The sequence below is a fragment of the Hyperolius riggenbachi genome, chromosome 2 (assembly GCF_040937935.1).
Source record: "Hyperolius riggenbachi isolate aHypRig1 chromosome 2, aHypRig1.pri, whole genome shotgun sequence".
NCBI classification, from domain to species: domain Eukaryota; kingdom Metazoa; phylum Chordata; class Amphibia; order Anura; family Hyperoliidae; genus Hyperolius; species Hyperolius riggenbachi.
The window spans coordinates 310050462-310069630 of record NC_090647.1 but is presented as its reverse complement, the minus strand read 5'-3'; the positions used below and the strand labels follow the sequence as shown (position 1 = coordinate 310069630).

The following is a 19169-nucleotide window of genomic DNA, read 5'->3' as shown; positions in this document are numbered from 1 at the left end:
GTGTATTCATTAGCTGCCCTCCTCCCAGAGTCTTTTTTTTTTTATTTACACATCCAATCACTGAGTCACCTCAGCCTTGCTTGTAAACACAAGTGATCAGTGGAAGAGGAGGAATATATTATAGATAAAAAGAACTCCCAGCATTCAACTTTTTGGCACTGTTTGGCACTAGGGCCAGTGCTCCTAAAGTATGTGATAACTCCAAACCATAACAGCAAAAAAAAGTTTTGAATGCAGGATTAGCATCTTTATCACTTAATACACTCAGACTAGTTGCTGTTGAAATTTTATTTTTATGGTGACAATACCGCTTTAAGTAAAAAAAAATAAAAATAAGATTTTAACTTACCTGGGGATTCTTCAAGCCCCCTGGACTCCTACTGTGCCCACGACGTCCTCCTGATACCCTCCGGACAGCTGCAGAGACCCCCACAATGCTGATCTGTCACTGCCAATCGGCGGCTACTGCGTACGTGCAGCTCTGAGCCGCATGCACCCTGTTCACACTCCTATGGCCAAGAGCGTTCTGTGCATGCGCAGTATGCGTAATTTGCTACTGAGTCTGTGCAGGCTGTATCTACAGTACCACATTTTATTTTTAAACTGGAATGCGTAAAAACTGAGAAATTTATTTTTTCCATTTTTTCCTATTTTTAATATAAAAATGCATAGAAAACCTAATAGTTCTTGGGGAAAATGCTGCTCAATGAAACCCAATATATATCATTTAGATGTCATAAGTAGGGATAAAGTTATTTCTGATTAAATAGGGACACAGCTAAAACATCAAAACTGCTCTGGTCCATAAGAGGGAGACGAGGTCTAGATGTGAAGTGGTTAATGACTGTTGGCAAAGTACGGTACCTCTAGATGCATGTTTATAACTTAGGAGTACTAAATTATTGCATTTGAACACTTTTTTAACATTCCTTGATGCTATTAATTTACTATAACAACTTATTCATGTTAATTTATATATTGTTTATCACTTGTTTCACACCAAAACGTAATATAATAAATTTGGATATAACAAGTTCAAGTATCCCCAGATCTCAAGTAAAGTATCCTCAGGATATTTATACCATGTGTTGATTGGTACAGCATCAAAAGTGAGATTTTATTTTTCAATAAATTGCGGGTAGTTAGGAACAATTATGAAAAGGTTTTTACTGTTGGGTTGTGCTTGTAACTGCATTAGCATAAGCATTCATCCACTAACCTCTAAGGCACTTTATTGTGTTCTAAAATGACCTAGTTGAGATTTTAAAACTTTTGCCACCTAATAGGAGAATGTTTAAAAAAAAATACAGCCCAGGTGTGCTCCATCTGAAGAGAATCTTACTACAGTAAATCATATTCATATATATCTCACAGCATTACAGTTTTTAACATGAGGAAAACATCTCCAAAGAACAGGGCTGAAAAATAAACCATCCTTCATATTAAGACATCTTTTTTTTTGAGTGTTCATTTTTTTCCTGTAGATTTCCCCTGAGAAATGCTTCACGATTCTCCCCTAAGTGTTTCAGGTGGTAATTTGTGTGAAAGGTGTCCTGGGTCATTCAGCATAATTACGAAGGCATGAGGTTCTGTAATGGAAATCCCTATATTTTCCAGAGCACACATGTGGTTGTCTTAAAGGAAAAGCTTCTTCTCTGCAGGGACTGCATCTTATCTCAGGAGGTGTTAAGAGAAAGGAAAACTTAAATCACCATTCTGTATGTCCAGAAACAATACCTGAATGATATGTGAACATCCTTATTGCACTTTGCCAGTAGTTTCCAAAACACAGAACTGCATTTAATTGTGCTCATTCTTAAAGGGAAGCAATATGTTTTCTATTTACCTTTTTAATTATTATTAAATACACTTTCATAGAAACATAGACAATAATAATGTAAACAATAAGATTTTTATTAGATTTTGGTATGGCTTGATAACCATATTACACTTGCAGTTCAGTAGATTCTCAGCTGTACATTTGCAATTGGCACAGGAGTAGTTGCTGGTCCCAGCACTTTGGGTTTATGTTATGGGCAAAGGAATAGGCATTCAACATACAGTAAAGTGCAAGATTGCTGCAGATTGGATTACCTCCTGAACATGTTAGACTATAATACATACAGGCCCATATGCAATTCACTGTTTCTCCTGAGTTTCCTCCTAGGTGATATTTTCATACATTGTCATAAAATGCCTTTTAAAGGAATCATCAGCTAAATACTGCTGCCCCCTTATATACTTACCTGGGGCTTACTCCAGTGCCTTGCAGCCAACATGTCCCACGCCGCAGCTCCGCTCACAGCCCCTGGCCCGGGGTCCCCGCTGGTGCGGTGGAGAATAAACTATAATAAGCTGCTTTAACTGGTTTCTTGATCACGTCATGCTGAGGGGCGTGGCCGAGGCAGCAGCCCCAGGACCACCTAATGCCAACCGGCGTAGAGTCCTGGGGTGGGGAATTGCAGGAGATCGTGCACACCAATGCGCACGCATCTCCGCTTGGATGATGGAGCTCCGCCATCAGTATCCAAGCTGCGATCACCGCTAGGGAGTGTTAGAAGAAATCGCCGTCTAATAACACTGTACAGCGCTGCGATCTACGGCAGCGCTGTACTGGGGACAGCTGTGTGACACGTCTGTCCCCCTGGGGGAGAAAGAAGCGATCTGCTATCATAGGCTGAAGCCTATGACAACCGATCGTGCTTATTGGCTGGCGGAGGGAGGAAGGGTTATTATTAAAATGTATTCTTTTATATTGGCATAGCCCTGTCTTGTTAGAGTTAAGCCATATTATATATTTTTTATATACCTGTATTATCCACAACTACGTATCTGCATTTTGGGGAGCCTCCTCACTTCCAGTGATATCAGTATACTTGGAATGCGTTTCACCTTAATGCAAAAATCACCTCCTATAGAATCAAATTATAAAACACATTAAACTCAACATATTGCACTCACATAGAAAGGCGACAAGCAAAGCATGACGTTTGTGCATGTTTAATCAGCCATTTGCTAATATCGAAAACCTATATATTGGGGAGAACCTCTATTTGACTAGAAATGTCAAAATATCCTTGTTAAAGTAGTCCCTTTGACATATATTAACCAGATCTCTAAGAACTAAAGACATGTATTGCAGTCCATGTAGAAAATTTCTGTAAAAATCAGTCATAAGTCAAATTCCATACATTCACAGTACAAATTGTACAAATTGTCGATAAGTATATAAAGATTGCACATAACTGAATTTGACTTGGGAAAGGTCTTTTAGCAATTTTTAGTCAACGACATGAGTCCATTTCAGACATAGATTGCCGTTTATAAAAATTGTATCAAGGCCCTCATATAGGAAAAATGATCTAAGCCACCCGTGCAACAGGCACAAGGTGTCCCTTCACCTCTGGAGCATCGGGGCTGATCGATTGTGGGCCTGTAACTCAAATTACAAAACTCAAATGTAAGTATCAAAGTTACAAATAACTAAAAACCATTAAAACCATGTAGGAGTCTTAAGAAATAGCCAGGTCCGCCCCCTCTCAACCATGTAACACATGCTTACAAGACCCTCATATAGATTGCCATTTGTCAGGCCTTTGCAAATAAGGTCTAAAATCTACCAAACAAAACAATCAAAACTATATACAGTGAATACCAGACACTAAAACAACACCAAAACAGTTGTGTAACAAGATGAGTCCAATATACACAGAGATTCAGAAATCTCTGAACTCATATTGGTCACCAACTGGTCACGGATTGGAAAGTTTAAAAGACATAAAAGAAATAGGAGAATAAAAGAAGTAGGCGAACAACTCACTGAAGTCATCAAGTGTTCCACAAGAGGTACTAAATTAGGTAACCTCTGCACTCCTAGATGACAAAGCGTTCAAGTACCTTGGGTAAAAAAGATCTAGGCCATGGGTCTCAAACTCGCGGCACGCGGGCCACTTGCGGCCCTCGATGCAGTATTTTCTGGCCCGCGCCGTCCCATATAATCTGCCGCATCCGCATCCCCGCCGCATCCATCTCACTGAAGCGAACTATCTTGTATTTAAATTTAACTTACAGTTCGCTTCAGTGGTCCCATACGAGTGATCCGCCGCGTCCCAGCCTCGAAACGAGGGCTGCAGAGCCCCCAAATCGGCCGGGGGGCAATCCTGGAAGGGGCAGAGCTGTCAGCTTCAGCTCTGCCCCTCCTGACGTCAATCGCGGCGCATCACCGCCTCTGCCCGCCCCTCTCTGTGAAGGAAAAGGGAGAGGGGCAGGCAGAGGCGGTGATGCGCCGCAATTGACGTCAGGAGGGGCAGAGCTGAAGCTGACAGCTCTGCCCCTTCCAGGATTCCCCCCCAGCGCGATTTGGGGGCTCTGCAGCCCTCGTTTCAAGGCGGGGACGCGGCGGATCACTCGTATGGGACCACTGGAACGAACTGTAAGTTAAATTTAGGAATAGGAAAAAAAGATTGCTTCAGTGAAAATGTAATTTTGAATAACAGTCAATGTGTGGTGGGGGGCGGGAGCTGCTGATTGATGTCACAACAGTGACTGAGTGACATTAAGCATGAGATTGCTGCACAGGTATAAGTTCCCACAGAAAGAGTTAGTCATTATGTGGGCTGAAACCTGATGCAAAACCTTTTGCTAATGAGCCATTGATTAACTCTTTACTTCTACACGTTTTCCTCACCTAATAAGCTACAAAAATCAATGCAAGGGGTGGGGGGCGGAACCTGCTGATTGACATGCCAACTTGACAGTTATATTGGAAGAGTGGAAGACGTTCTGTGTGCACAATTAGCTGCTAAGGCAGACAATTATAATTAGAACAGACAAAAGGGAGAGAATTGGACTTTGTCATATCTTCATCATGACTTCATCAAAGCCTGCATATAATTAAAACTGTTAATATGTTCATAAGAAATAATTAAAACTGTTAATAATGACATTTGAGCACTTTTTTTGTGAAATCCCTTATGCGGCCCTCCCTCATCCTGACTTTGCCTCCTGCGGCCCCCAGGTAAATTGAGTTTGAGACCCCTGATCTATACCATCCCAAGAATGCAGCCCCGCACAGAGTGACTTTTGAAAAAAAGAAAAATACAGTATAAACTCGAGTATAAACCGAGTTCTTAAGACCAAAAATGTGGTCCAAAAGTAGGGGTCTCGGCTTATACTCGAATCATAAAAGAGTGGCCCCTGTCCACCCCCACCACAAAGTCCGGAGTTGTGCGTTAATGGCTGTGTCCTCCTCACCGTATGCAGTGTGCCTGAGCAGAATTTGAGAGAGCCTTCTGTGCCATCCACCCTCGTACCCGAGTTTCCAAGTGTTCCCCCAGCATATGCGGTGGTGGTGCATCTGTTACTCCCTGGTGCCCGAGTATCTCCCCGGCATGTGCAGCATATGCACCTGTGGTGCGCCTGTCACTCACTGGTCTGCGCTGCTTGGAGTCCCTCTGCCTCTATTGCACATGGCGAGGAGGACACAGTCATTACCGCGCACCTCCATATTGCAGTGGGAGGTGCACTTGGGGGGCCATATGCCGCACATGCCAAGGGGACGCTCAGGCACCATGGGGGTAAAGAAAGATTCACCACTACCAAGTTTTTTTTTTCAGAAGGATAAAAGTTCAATCACTGGTGTATATGAGACTTTGAATTCAGCTTGATGTCATTTGTCAGTTTGACTGCAGCTGTGTTGATGCGCAGAACCTATTCAGAAATCTTCCTGTGATTGTCCAGACTGCAATAATCATACATCAAAGGTCAGCGCAGGTTTAGAAAGTCATTATGTGTAGGGAATGGTAAATTCTTCACCACAATATATCAAATGCTCAGAGGTAGATATCCGCCAAACATCAAAACTAGAAAAGGCTTACCAGCTCCAAACAACCCACATTATAAGGTTGTAAAATGGCTCAGGTTACAGATAACGTCCAGGGAACATCAGACGTCGTGAAGATCCAGTGGACATCCGTATGGAGGTAAAGTTTAGGGAATTTTTATAGGAAACAAAAACGGCAATATCTAAGCGTAACCCGTTTATTTAGATAAAATTTCTTTAAAAGGCAGTAGATATAAAAACGATAACTCACATACGGGGCCCATAAACAGGGAACCCCGGAAGATTAGCGCGCATGTAATGGTCAATCGTAGATAAAAGAGTTTTTCTCCCCTGATGACGCAAGACTGCGAAACCGGTCGGGAAGGTAACAGGCGGCACCATTGTCTATTGATCTACGATTGACCATTACATGCGCGCTAATCTTCCGGGGTTCCCTGTTTATGGGCCCCGTATGTGAGTTATCGTTTTTATATCTACTGCCTTTTAACCACTTGAGGACCTAGGGCTTTCTACCCCTTAAGGACCGGCCACTTTTTTTCCATTCAGACCACTGCAGCTTTCACGGTTTATTGCTCGCTCATACAACCTACCACGTAAATGAATTTTGGCTCCTTTTCTTGTCACTAATAAAGCTTTCTTTTGATGCTATTTGATTGCTCCTGCGATTTTTAATTTTTATTATATTCATCAAAAAAGACATGAATTTTGGCAAAAAAATGATTTTTTTAACTTTCTGTGCTGACATTTTTCAAATAAAGTAAAATTTCTGTATACATGTAGCGCAAAAAATGTGGACAAACATGTTTTTGATTAAAAAAAACCCATTCAGTGTATATTTATTGGTTTGGGTAAAAGTTATAGCGTTTATAAACTATGGTGCAAAAAGTGAATTTTCCCATTTTCAAGCATCTCTGACTTTTCTGACCCCCTGTCATGTTTCATGAGGGGCTAGAATTCCAGGATAGTATAAATACCCCCCAAATGACCCCATTTTGGAAAGAAGACATCCCAAAGTATTCACTGAGAGGCATAATGAGTTCATAGAAGATATTATTTTTTGTCACAAGTAAGCGGAAAATGACACTTTGTGAGAAACAAAAAAAAAAAAGTTTCCATTTCTTCTAACTTGCGACAAAAAAAAATGAAATCTGCCACGGACTCACCATGCCCCTCTCTGAATACCTTGAAGGGTCTACTTTCCAAAATGGGGTCATTTGTGGGGTGTGTTTACTGTCCTGACATTTTGGGGGGTGCTAAATTGTAAGCACCCCTGTAAAGCCTAAAGGTGCTCATTGGACTTTGGACCCCTTAGCGCAGTTAGGCTGCAAAAAAGTGCCACACATGTGGTATTGCCGTACTCAGGAGAAGTAGTATAATGTGTTTTGGGGTGTATTTTTACACATACCCATGCTGGGTGGGAGAAATATCTCTGTAAATGACAATTTGTTAATTTTTTTTACACACAATTGTCCATTTACAGAGATCTTTCTCCCACTCAGCATGGGTATGTGTAAAAATACACCACAAAACACATTATACTACTTCTCCTGAGTACGGCGATACCACATGTGTGGCACTTTTTTGCACCCTAACTGCGCTAAAGGGTCCAAAGTCCAATGAGTACCTTTAGGATTTCACAGGTCATTTTGAGAAATTTCGTTTCAAGACTACTCCTCACGGTTTAGGGCCCCTAAAATGCCAGGGCAGTATAGGAACCCCACAAATGACCCTATTTTAGAAAGAAGACACCCCAAGGTATTCCGTTAGGAGTATGGTGAGTTCATAGAAGATTTTATTTTTTGTCAAAAGTTAGCGGAAAATGACACTTTGTGAAAAAACACAATTAAAATCAATTTCCGCTAACTTGTGACAAAAAATAAAATCTTCTATGAACTCGCCATACTACTAACGGAATACCTTGGGGTGTCTTCTTTCTAAAATGGGGTCATTTGTGGGGTTCCTATACTGCCCTGGCATTTTAGGGGCCCTAAACCGTGAGGAGTAGTCTTGAAACGAAATTTCTCAAAATGACCTGTGAAATCCTAAAGGTACTCATTGGACTTTGGGCCCTTTAGCGCAGTTAGGGTGCAAAAAAGTGCCACACATGTGGTATCGCCATACTCGGGAGAAGTAGTACAATGTGTTTTGGGGTGTATTTTTACACATACCCATGCTGGGTGGGAGAAATACCTCTGTAAGTGGACAATTGTGTGTAAAAAAATCAAAAGATTGTCATTTACAGAGGTATTTCTCCCACCCAGCATGGGTATGTGTAAAAATACACCCCAAAACATATTATACTACTTCTCCCAAGTACGGTGATACCACATGTGTGGCACTTTTTTGCACCCTAACTGCACTAAGGGGCCCAAAGTCCAATGAGTACCTTTAGGATTTCACAGGTCATTTTTGTTTCAAGACTACTCCTCGCGGTTTAGGGCCCCTAAAATGCCAGGGCAGTATAGGAACCCCACTAATGACCCCATTTTAGAAAGAAGACACCCCAAGGTATTCCGTTAGGAGTATGGTGAGTTCATAGAAGTTTTTATTTTTTTGTCACAAGTTAGCGGAAATTGATTTTAATAGTTTTTTTTCACAAAGTGTCATTTTCCGCTAACTTGTGACAAAAAATAAAATCTTCTATGAACTCACCATACTCCGTACGGAATACCTTTGGGTGTCTTCTTTCTAGAATGGGGTCATTTGTGGGGTTCCTATACTGCCCTGGCATTTTAGGGGCCCTAAACCGTGAGGAGTAGTCTTGAAACCAAATGTCGCAAAATGACCTGTGAAATCCTAAAGGTACTCATTGGACTTTGGGCCCCTTAGCGTACTTAGGGTGTAAAAAAGTGCCACACATGTGGTACCGCCGTACTCAGGAGAAGTAGTATAATGCGTTTTGGGGTGTATTTTTACACATACCCATGCTAAGTGGGAGAAATATCTCTGTAAATGACAATTGTTTGATTTTTTTACACACAATTGTCCATTTACATAGAAATTTCTCCCACCCAGCATGGGTATGTGTAAAAATACACCCCAAAACACATTATACTACTTTTCCTGAGTACGGCGGTACCACATGTGTGACACTTTTTTGCAGCCTAGGTGCGCTAAGGGGCCCAACGTCCTATTCACAGGTCATTTTGAGGAATTTGTTTTCTAGACTACTCGTCGCGGTTTAGGGCCCCTAAAATGCCAGGGCAGTATAGGAACCCCACAAGTGACCCCATTTTAGAAAGAAGACACCCCAAGGTATTCTGTTAGGTGTATGACGAGTTCATAGAAGATTTTATTTTTTGTCAAAAGTTAGCGGAAAGTGACACTTTGTGGAAAAAAACCAATAAAAATCAATTTCCGCTAACTTTTGACAAAAAATAAAATCTTCTATGAACTCGTCATACACCTAACAGAATACCTTGGGGTGTCTTTTTTTCTAAAATGGGGACACTTGTGGGGTTCCTATACCGCCCTGGCATTTTACGGGCCCAAAACCGTGAGTAGTCTGGAAACCAAATGTCTCAAAATGACTGTTCAGGGGTATAAGCATCTGCAAATTTTGATGACAGGTGGTCTATGAGGGGGCGAATTTTGTGGAACCGGTCATAAGCAGGGTGGCCTTTTAGATGACAGGTTGTATTGGGCCTGATCTGATGGATAGGAGTGCTAGGGGGGTGACAGGAGGTGATTGATGGGTGTCTCAGGGGGTGGTTAGAGGGGAAAATAGATGCAATCAATGCACTGGGGAGGTGATCGGAAGGGGGTCTGAGGGGGATCTGAGGGTTTGGCCGAGTGATCAGGAGCCCACACGGGGCAAATTAGGGCCTGATCTGATGGGTAGGTGTGCTAGGGGGTGACAGGAGGTGATTGATGGGTGTCTCAAGGTGTGATTAGAGGGGGGAATAGATGCAAGCAATGCACTGGCGAGGTGATCAGGGCTGGGGTCTGAGGGCATTCTGAGGGTGTGGGCGGGTGATTGAGTGCCCTAGGGGCAGATAGGGGTCTAATCTGATAGGTAGCAGTGACAGGGGGTGATTGATGGGTAATTAGTGGGTGTTTAGGGTAGAGAACAGATGTAAACACTGCACTTGGGAGGTGATCGGACGTCGGATCTGCGAGCGATCTATTGGTGTGGGTGGGTGATCAGATTGCCCGCAAGGGGCAGGTTAGGGGCTGATTGATGGGTGGCAGTGACAGCGGGTGATTGATGGGTGGCAGTGACAGGGGGTGATTGATGGGTGGCAGTGACAGGGGGTGATTGATGGGTGGCAGTGACAGGGGGTGATTGATGGGTGATTGATAGGTGATTGACAGGTGATTGACAGGTAATCAGTGGGTTATTACAGGGGAGAACAGATGTAAATATTGCACTGGCGAATTGATAAGGGGGGGTCTGAGGGTAATCTGAGCGTGTAGGCGGGTGATTGGGTGCCCGCAAGGGGCAGATTAGGGTCTGATCTGATGGGTAACAGTGACAGGTGGTGATAGGGGGTGATTGATGGGTGATTGATGGGTAATTAGTGGGTGTTTAGAGGAGAGTAAACGCTGCGCTTGGGTGGTGATCTGATGTCGGATCTGCGGGCGATCTATTGGTGTGGGTGGGTAATCAGATTGCCCGCAAGGGGCAGGTTAGGGGCTGATTGTTGGGTGGCAGTGACAGGGGGTGACAGGGGGTGATTGATGGGTGATAGGTGATTGGCAGGTGATTGACAGGTGATCAGTGGGTTATTACAGGGAAGGATAGATGTAAATAATGCCCTGGCGAATTGATAAGGGGGGGGTCTGAGGGTAATCTGAGCGTGTAGGCGGGTGATTGGGTGCCCGCAAGGGGCAGATTAGGGTCTGATCTGATAGGTAACAGTGATAGGGGGTGATTGATGGGTGATTGATGGGTAATTAGTGGGTGTTTAGAGAAGATAACAGATGTAAACAATACATTTCGGAGGTAATCTGACGGCGGGTTTGCGGGCGATCTAATGGTGTGGGTGGGTGATCAGATTGCCCGCAAGGGGCAGGTTAGGGGCTGATTGATGGGTGGCAGTGACAGGGGGTGATTGATGGGTGATAGGTGATTGGCAGGTGATTGATAGGTGATCAGTGGGTTATTACAGGGAAGAACAGATGTAATGAATGCACTGGTGAATTGATAAGGGGGGGGGGGGGGGTCTGAGGGCAATCTGAGCGTGTGGGCGGGTGATTGGGTGCCCGCAAGGGGCAGATTAGGGTCTGATCTGATAGGTAAAAGTGACAGGTGGTGATAGGGGGTGATTGATGGGTGATTGATGGGTAATTAGTGTGTGTTTAGAGGAGAGAATAGATGTAAACAATGGATTTGGGAGGTGATCTGATGTCGGATCTGCGGGCGATCTATTGGTGTGGGGGGGTGATCAGATTGCCCGCAAGGGGCAGGTTAGGGGCTGATTGATGGGTGGCAGTGACAGGGGGTGATTGATGGGTGATTGACGGGTGATTGACAGGTGATTGACAGGTGATCAGGGGGGATAGATGCATACAGTACATGGGGGGGGTCTGGGGGGGGGGGGGTCTGGGGAGAATCTGGGGGGTGGGGGGGTGATCAGGAGGGAGCAGGGGGCAGGGGGGGGGTATAAAAAAAAAATAGCGTTGAAAGATAGTGACAGGGAGTGATTGATGGGTGATTAGGGGGGTGATTGGGTGCAAACAGGGGTCTGGGGGGTGGGCAGGGGGGGGTCTGATGGGTGCTGTGGGCGATCTGGGGCAGGGGGGGGAGAAAATCAGTGTGCTTGGTGCAGACTAGGGTGGCTGCAGCCTGCCCTGGTGGTCCCTCGGACACTGGGACCACCAGGGCAGGAGGCAGCCTGTATAATACACTTTGTAAACATTACAAAGTGTATTATACACTTTGTATGCGGCGATCGTCGGGTTAACATCCCGCCGGCGCTTCCGTATGGCCGGCGGGATGTTGCGGCGAGTGAGCGGCGACAGGCGGAGGCGGAGGATCGCGTCACGGATGACGCGATCGCTCCGCCCATGCCCAAACAAGGACCGCCGCATTTTGTCAATACGGCGGTCCTTGCGGCGTCTGCTTCCCGGCCGCCATTTGTCTATACGGCGGTCGGGAAGTAGTTAAAGAAATTTTATCTAAATAAACGGGTTACGCTTAGATATTGCCGTTTTTGTTTCCTATATAAATTCCTGAAACTTTACCTCCATACGGATGTCCACTGGATCTTCACGACGTCTGATGTTCCCTGGACGTTATCTGTAACCTGAGCCATTTTACAACCTTATAATGTGGGTTGTTTGGAGCTGGTAAGCCTTTTCTAGTTTTGATGTTTGGCCGATATCAACCTCTGAGCATTTGATATATTGTGGTGAAGAATTTACCATTCCCTACACATAATGACTTTCTAAACCTGCGCTGACCTTTGATGTATGCCTGACTTCTGAACTTTTGGACATTGTTCTTCTCAGCGGCGGTTCCATTGTCCCTTGGCGCCGATATATTTGCTACTATATATTACAGACTGCAATAATCGCCCGATACGGTTGTTTTGGCTTGCTGAGCTGAAAGAAGACCTAAATTGAGAGTAATGTGCGGCTTCAATCTTTATTTCATTTTAAAGTACTTCATCTGCATGTTTATAGTAATTCTGAAGGTGTTATGCTGTCCACATAAGTTTCATTTGCAACCATTTGATGCACTTTACATCCAATAAGATTGTGACTATAAAAATGTAATCGGTATGAGACACCTGTACGCACTTTACAATGGCAGGGTCACAGATGTTGCGTACACATACCATTCCAACCTGGCAGTTTGCACTGCATATATATCTTCTACTCCCTCCAAGTCAACTACTTTCTCCAAACAATAGTTTCTTCTTCACTATAAGACCACTGCATTTACTACCTTCGGCTTATACTTGAGTCAATCATTTTTCCCAGGTTTTTTTAGGGAAAAGTTGGGAGGTCGGCTTATACTTGGGTTGGCTTATACTCAAGTATATACTGTACATGAAAACCTCCCAAAACACCAATTTACAGTGATTACCCAGACAATCTCTAATGCAGAAAACAGCTGATTTTTCTTGCTAAACATCTTACTAAATACCAATTTACTAAGGCTGTTACAGCACTGAAAAGTAAAATTACTGACCAGTGAAGTAAATTACCAACTTGTGCAGTAAATTTCTCAAGAAATGTAAATTCAAGTAACAGTGTTCTATATTTAAGACCAGCTCTGACCTGTTGGTACGTAACAATCAATGTAATGCTACAGACAAAGGAGACAGCCAACAGTAAGAGCCACACGAACCTGCTATTCACCTTATTTGATCCAATGCACTGGCCGGTGGGACATGAGAATCACAGAGCATGAGAAAAAGACATTCAAAGAAGCTTTTCTTTATCCCTTTAGATCTATATACTGATACACTGAAGAGAGACACTTTAGCGACATGCAAACACATTTAAGGAGATGCAGGAAGCCTCGTACTTCACAAAACTGACACAGGAGCAGAGAGAAGATGCAGAGAGAAGAATCACAGCTTGCTGCTTGACCTGCTCTACAGCTGTAGAGATGTTACAAGCATCATCATTGGCCACCACTTCTTTTTCAGATGATTGTTGCTACGTCTGTGGGTATCATCTGTTCGTGTTGCCACATTGCTTGTGGCTAAATAAGCTGATAGCAGCACGGCATTTCTTGCCACATTTTTTGAAGATAAAATGTGATTTGGCTGGTGCGGCCGAATTGATGCAAAGTCTTTTAGTGCTGGTACTTAGGTCTTGACGCCATAAGGTTCTAATTTCAGCACATTTCTCCCAGCCTTCAGTATTAATGCGAAAGCAATTTCACGCTTGCAAGAGTCTTTGTATCGAAGCATATGTCGTCCCACTGGGCTTTTTGCATGTTCAATTTGACCCAACAGAACCTGTCGAGGTAATCTTTCTGGGTCTAGAGTCTATTTCTTTGCTATTGGATAGTGCAGATGTTGTTGTGGAGCCTTGATAACAAAAATGATCAACAACTTCAAGTAGCACCATCCAGCATGATGTTGGGCTGCTGGTCTGTTCCTTGAACCATGTGTGAACTGGTGTTGACACTCATAGAAAATAGTGGACAGGGACGACCAAATCTTGTAATAAGTTCCTGCAGCTCCTCTTATGAGTTTGCGAAGTGCAGCATCATGTGCATATAAGAATTCTCTGGCGAATATATCTTGACGTTTGGTCGTTGACTTTAAGAGACTGATGTTGAAGAGCTTTCTGTCTTTTCTAGAGAGCAGATGGACTCCAACATTGCAATTTTTGAAGGCTACCAGTAGCAGGGCCGAGAAAAAGATTACAAAGAGTGCGGGCGCTAGCATGCAACCTTGCCTAACAGCGAAGGGTTCAGATGTTTCGCCACCAAATATTACAGAACCTCATATGTTATTGTGGAAAGCTTAGTGAATTGTGGAGGGCTTAGTGAATTGCACCAACATTTTTTGGTACATTACCAAACTTAACCGCATGTGTGGAAATCTTAGTCAATTTGAAAAAAAAAGTCTAAAATACCGAATATTGTACTTTGCCAACCTTATTTTTTCTACCGAACAGCCCTTAGTGAATTGAAGCCTATGTGTTTTTTTGTGTTGTGAAGTGAAGTTTGATGCCCGGCTGGTTTGTGATATGGAGTAAATAGTGTGATTAAGGGTCTGGCCATTGCAATACTGTAGTGTATGAGCTGCATAGCGCTGGGTTGCATTATCACAGCTTGATTCATTAATTTCAGATTGATGTATTGAAAACAGCCTGGAAAAGGTTTTATTTTTCTGATATATTTAGATCAGTTTAATGATAACTTTATATAAGAAGAATTTAATCTATCAAGCTGGATGACCCCCCATGGATTTCTTAAGTTTGTTTCTTTGCTGATGGAACGGATAGTGCATAAACTAAGAATATGCCAGAACAATGCCTTTGATGGAATAACATGTGAATTTGGCCATACATGGAAATACAAAACGCAGGCTGTGTTAAGCTGGTATGCACAATGTGAATCAAACGGTATGCCTAAAAGTTACACGATCACCATTGTAAATGAGGTGCAGACACAAATGGCTTTTTAAGCCCAGTATGATATAGTACAGCCAGAAAAATTATGCTCGTATGAAGTCACAAAGACAAGTTAATTTGCCTCCCATAAGAAAAGAAACTTCATGATTCCTAAATATAGCAGTGTAATCTTAAAATAAATGATGTTAGGCATATGATAAGTGCTAATAAACTTCCTGGTTAAGTACTGTTTTCTGTTCTCCTACAATCTCCACATGCTTCTCTTCTCAGGCTCTCTGTTCCACTCACGTGAACTGTATTTAGTTTTAAAGCAAACCTGAACTGAAAATTAACTCAAGGGATATTTAATTGTATGTGTAGTGGCAAGAGTATATAGAACTGTCCCAGTGTCTCATATTCTTATTTACACTATTATGGGTTAAATTTTGGCAGAGCCAGCACAAGGTCCTCCAGCACTCAAGGCTGAGACATCAAAGTGCACCCCCCATCCCTCCCATCCCAGCCGTCACACACTGATTGCTATTAGACTAAGAGGCCGCCAACACCTTAATCTCTAGTTATCTGGCTTGCAGTCACTGCCATGTATGCCCTTTTCTTATTTCTCTCTGCTTCAAACACAATAGGGGAATGATAAGTGAGGGAGTTGTGCGTCCCCTCCTACACTGCGCTCTGAGGCTGGAGCCTCTCTCACCTCTGCCTCGGCCCGGCCCTGAATTTTGGCAGTGAAGTGTGCTCAGAAGCCATATCAGTGTGATATAAAACCTGTTCATTCAGATCCTAACAAAATATATTATTAGCTTTGGAGCTTGTGAGCATTATCTAGCTATCAGCATTATTTGCACAGCCAAATGAAAGTGTTTTGCTTCTATTTAGATTTCAGGAGAGCCCAGGCTGACATTGACTTCTTGTTTTACTGCCTTATTTGCATACAAAATGCACCCAGTCTAACTATACTTCGAACAATAGGTACCCATGTTTATCGCTTCATGTCAGTTCAGTTATGCTTTAAATAGGTGAAAAGAGGGGTTCATTAAACTTTTGTTGTAATAATGCTATAAAATATATAAGTGCTATACAGGACATTTTGTAATGTAATGTTATTAAAAATATACCCTCAGTCTGCAGCCAATTATTATTTTTTATACATGGCAGACGATTCAAGATATGCTATTTGCAATAGTGGCAGTAATACACCAGATGAATTGCTAACCCAAGACTTGACTTTGAATGCAGTCTAGTCTTTCATCTGTAGTTACACCAAGTTACCTCTTTTTGTACAGATTCAGTTCGTTTAACTACCTCACAAAACGGTTGTCCAGCATGATTATTATTATTTATTTATAAAACATCACCATCTTCTGTGGTGCTGTACAGTACATATTTAACAGGCAATTAAAATGGACAAACAAGGGCAATACAATATAGTACACCACCTTGTACTAAATATATATACATATACATACAGGGGGCCAGAGGGGCCCCCTAGGGCCATCTCTCAACTGCAGTATTAGGTCTTTATTGGTCCTGCGCTTGTAATGATCACTTCTATAGATGCTTTGAATGATAATAATCATTAACAGGCTGTTCCCCATCCCCTTCTTGTACTTTTAACACAGTGGTTGTCCTTGGCAGGTTTTGATGCGCTATATTAATTGTGCTATATTAATTGTGTTAATTAATATTAATTTACCAATGTAAAACTTGCACTGGGGCCCAAAGCTCCTTAGCTACGCCACTGTATACATATACAATATGTACATATACAGAAATCACAAATTGTCACAGAAGAGAGGGCTAAGCGTATTCAAACTTACAGTTTAAGGTATGAATTGGTGGATGCAAGAGCTAAGTGAAGTGGAGTGTATTGGTTATAAGCTCAAAATAGTGGTCCGTTAACAAACTAATATGGCTTTGGTCCATCATATGGTTGCCTAAAAAGGAGATTTTTTTTTTAATTTGTTATAAAGATTTCAGAGGTTGACAACTTTTGTTCATATTTAGGAAGAGAGTTTCACAGGACTAGTGAAGCATGTGAGAAATCCTGAATGCTGGAGTGGTAAGAGGTGATAAGCATGGATGAGAACAAAAGATAATTGGTAGAGCCAGACTACTGGCAGCCTTATATGTAAAAGTTAGATACTTGAAGCCAAGTTCAGGATGGACTGGAGGTGTGCCAGCCAATTCATTGGCAATCCACAGAGAGATGTCTTATAGTATTCTAGTCGGTACATAAGGGTGTGAACCATAGATTTGAATGGATTTGTGAGATATCTTTTAGGTGGAGTTGACACTAGGAGGATAACTGTGTGAAATTTGAATGAGAGTACAGAATCAGATGTCAACTCTAAGCAATGAACTTTGGGAGCCCGAGTTATTGGTGTGCTGTTTTGGGATTAGCATTTTTACCTAATCTCAAAACTTCACCATCTACATCCGCAATAATTAATCAAGCCAATGGATTTAAACATTTAAATGATTTTCTGGCTGATTTAAGATAAACAGTCAAAACTGTATATTCTGCACTGTTATTTATTACTATATAACTCACCTATTATGAAGCTTTTACAACACTTTACAGAATCTGTGACATAACAAGAATGTAAAAGAGTTCAGCTGGGAGCTATAACTTAAAATGCCTTGTACTGCTATCAGTCATTTAATGGTAATACTGACCAAAACAGGCAGGGAGCTCCCCATTTGTCCTCTAGATTGTAAGCTCATAAGGGCATAGAGTTTCCTATTTCTGTGCAATTTATCATATGAACATCTCTCAGTATAGGTGATGTTATTCAAACAACACATGAATTGTATGTATCGATAATTGTGTCACTGGTTGTCCTGATTGTGCAGTATGATAAACTGCTCATGTGCTCCCCATTGTTGTAAGCTTTGCATGTTATACAGTGCTATGAAATATGTTGGGGCTCTATAAATAAAAATAATTATAATAAAAACATTCACTAATTTCCTCATTACAACCAGTAGCTGCAAATAAATTCACTGGAAGCTGGATAATCAACTAATAAAGACTTACATTTTTTTAAACTTCTTTCATTCGTTGGATCACTGGTGATTTGCAGTTGGTAAAATTTTCTGCTCAACTCTATATGAAGCGAATATTTATTGTAGTTGTAAGTGAGTGCTACCAGTGTAAAAAAATAAGTAGATTCTGTGAACCAATCATTACAATCTATGTATTTATCCCTGTTTTTGTATAAAGTCGACTTATTAGTCAGTGTTTTATGGCCTAGGTTCATAAAAATCAAGTTACGTATTTTTCAAACCATAAGACGCACCTAGATTTGCTCCCCCCCCCCCACAGCTACAGTATCCCTTGCCAACACTAATCTCCACTGCCCCCCAGCTTCACTAATCCCCACTACCCCCCCAAGCTATAGTAACCCTCACTGCCCACCAGATATAGAAACCCCCACTGCCCCCCCCCCCCCGGTTATACTAACCCCTGTTCCCTAGGCCCGGGGAGCAGTGGAGGTTACTATAACTGGGGGGCAGTGGGGGCTACTATAGCTGAGTGGCAGTGGGGATTAGTGTAGCTGGGGGTAGTCTGGATTAATGTAGCTAATTAGTGTAGTTTGAACCCGGCAATGGACTAATTACCGGTAATTGTGGCTTTTCTGCCTTGATAATTGTAGTATTTGGACCATTAGACACACTGACTTTTACCCCCACTGTTGGGGGAGAAAAAGTGTGTCTTATGGTCCGAAAAATACAGTAAGTATACCCCATGGTACTGCAGTTGGGATTAAGGAGTTCCTGAAATTGTCTTAGTCAATTTGTTATAATAAAGTTTTGAAATTAAAAAAAGATAAATTCAGTGGTTTCAGAAAGTATTCAGACCCTCTTTACGTTTTTCAACATTGTTATGTTGTGTCCTTATGCTACAATTGTATAATATTTTTCCATCAGTAATATGCACACATTTGTAATTTTGATCAGAAAGAAAAAAATAAATTTCACATTTACTTAAGTATTCAGACTTTTTGCAAGAACCTTAAAGGACAACTGAAGCCAGAGGTATATGGAGGCTGCCATATTTATTTCCTTTTAAACTATATCAGTTGCCTGGCTATCCTTATAATCATCTGCCTCTATTACTTTTAGCCGCAGACCCTGAACAAGCATATGCATATCAGGTGTTTCTGACATTATTGTCAGATCTGGCTAGATTAGCTGCATGTTTGTTTCTGGTATGATTCAGACACTACTGCAGCCAAATAGACCAGCAAGGCTGCCAGGTAACTGGTAATGTTTTTTTTTCTATAAA

The 19169-nt window shown here is 42.2% G+C and overlaps 1 protein-coding gene and 1 long non-coding RNA gene across 7 annotated transcripts in view; one reads left to right on the top strand and one right to left on the bottom strand.

Annotated features, from left to right (window-relative positions):
- LOC137546519 (uncharacterized) overlaps window positions 1-19169 on the bottom strand; it is a 100461-nt gene that overhangs the window by 282 nt on the left and 81010 nt on the right. The window lies entirely within an intron of this gene.
- Window positions 1-19169, top strand: part of LOC137546516 (angiopoietin-2-like) — a 142964-nt gene that overhangs the window by 48850 nt on the left and 74945 nt on the right. The gene's annotated exons all lie outside the window — the stretch shown is intronic.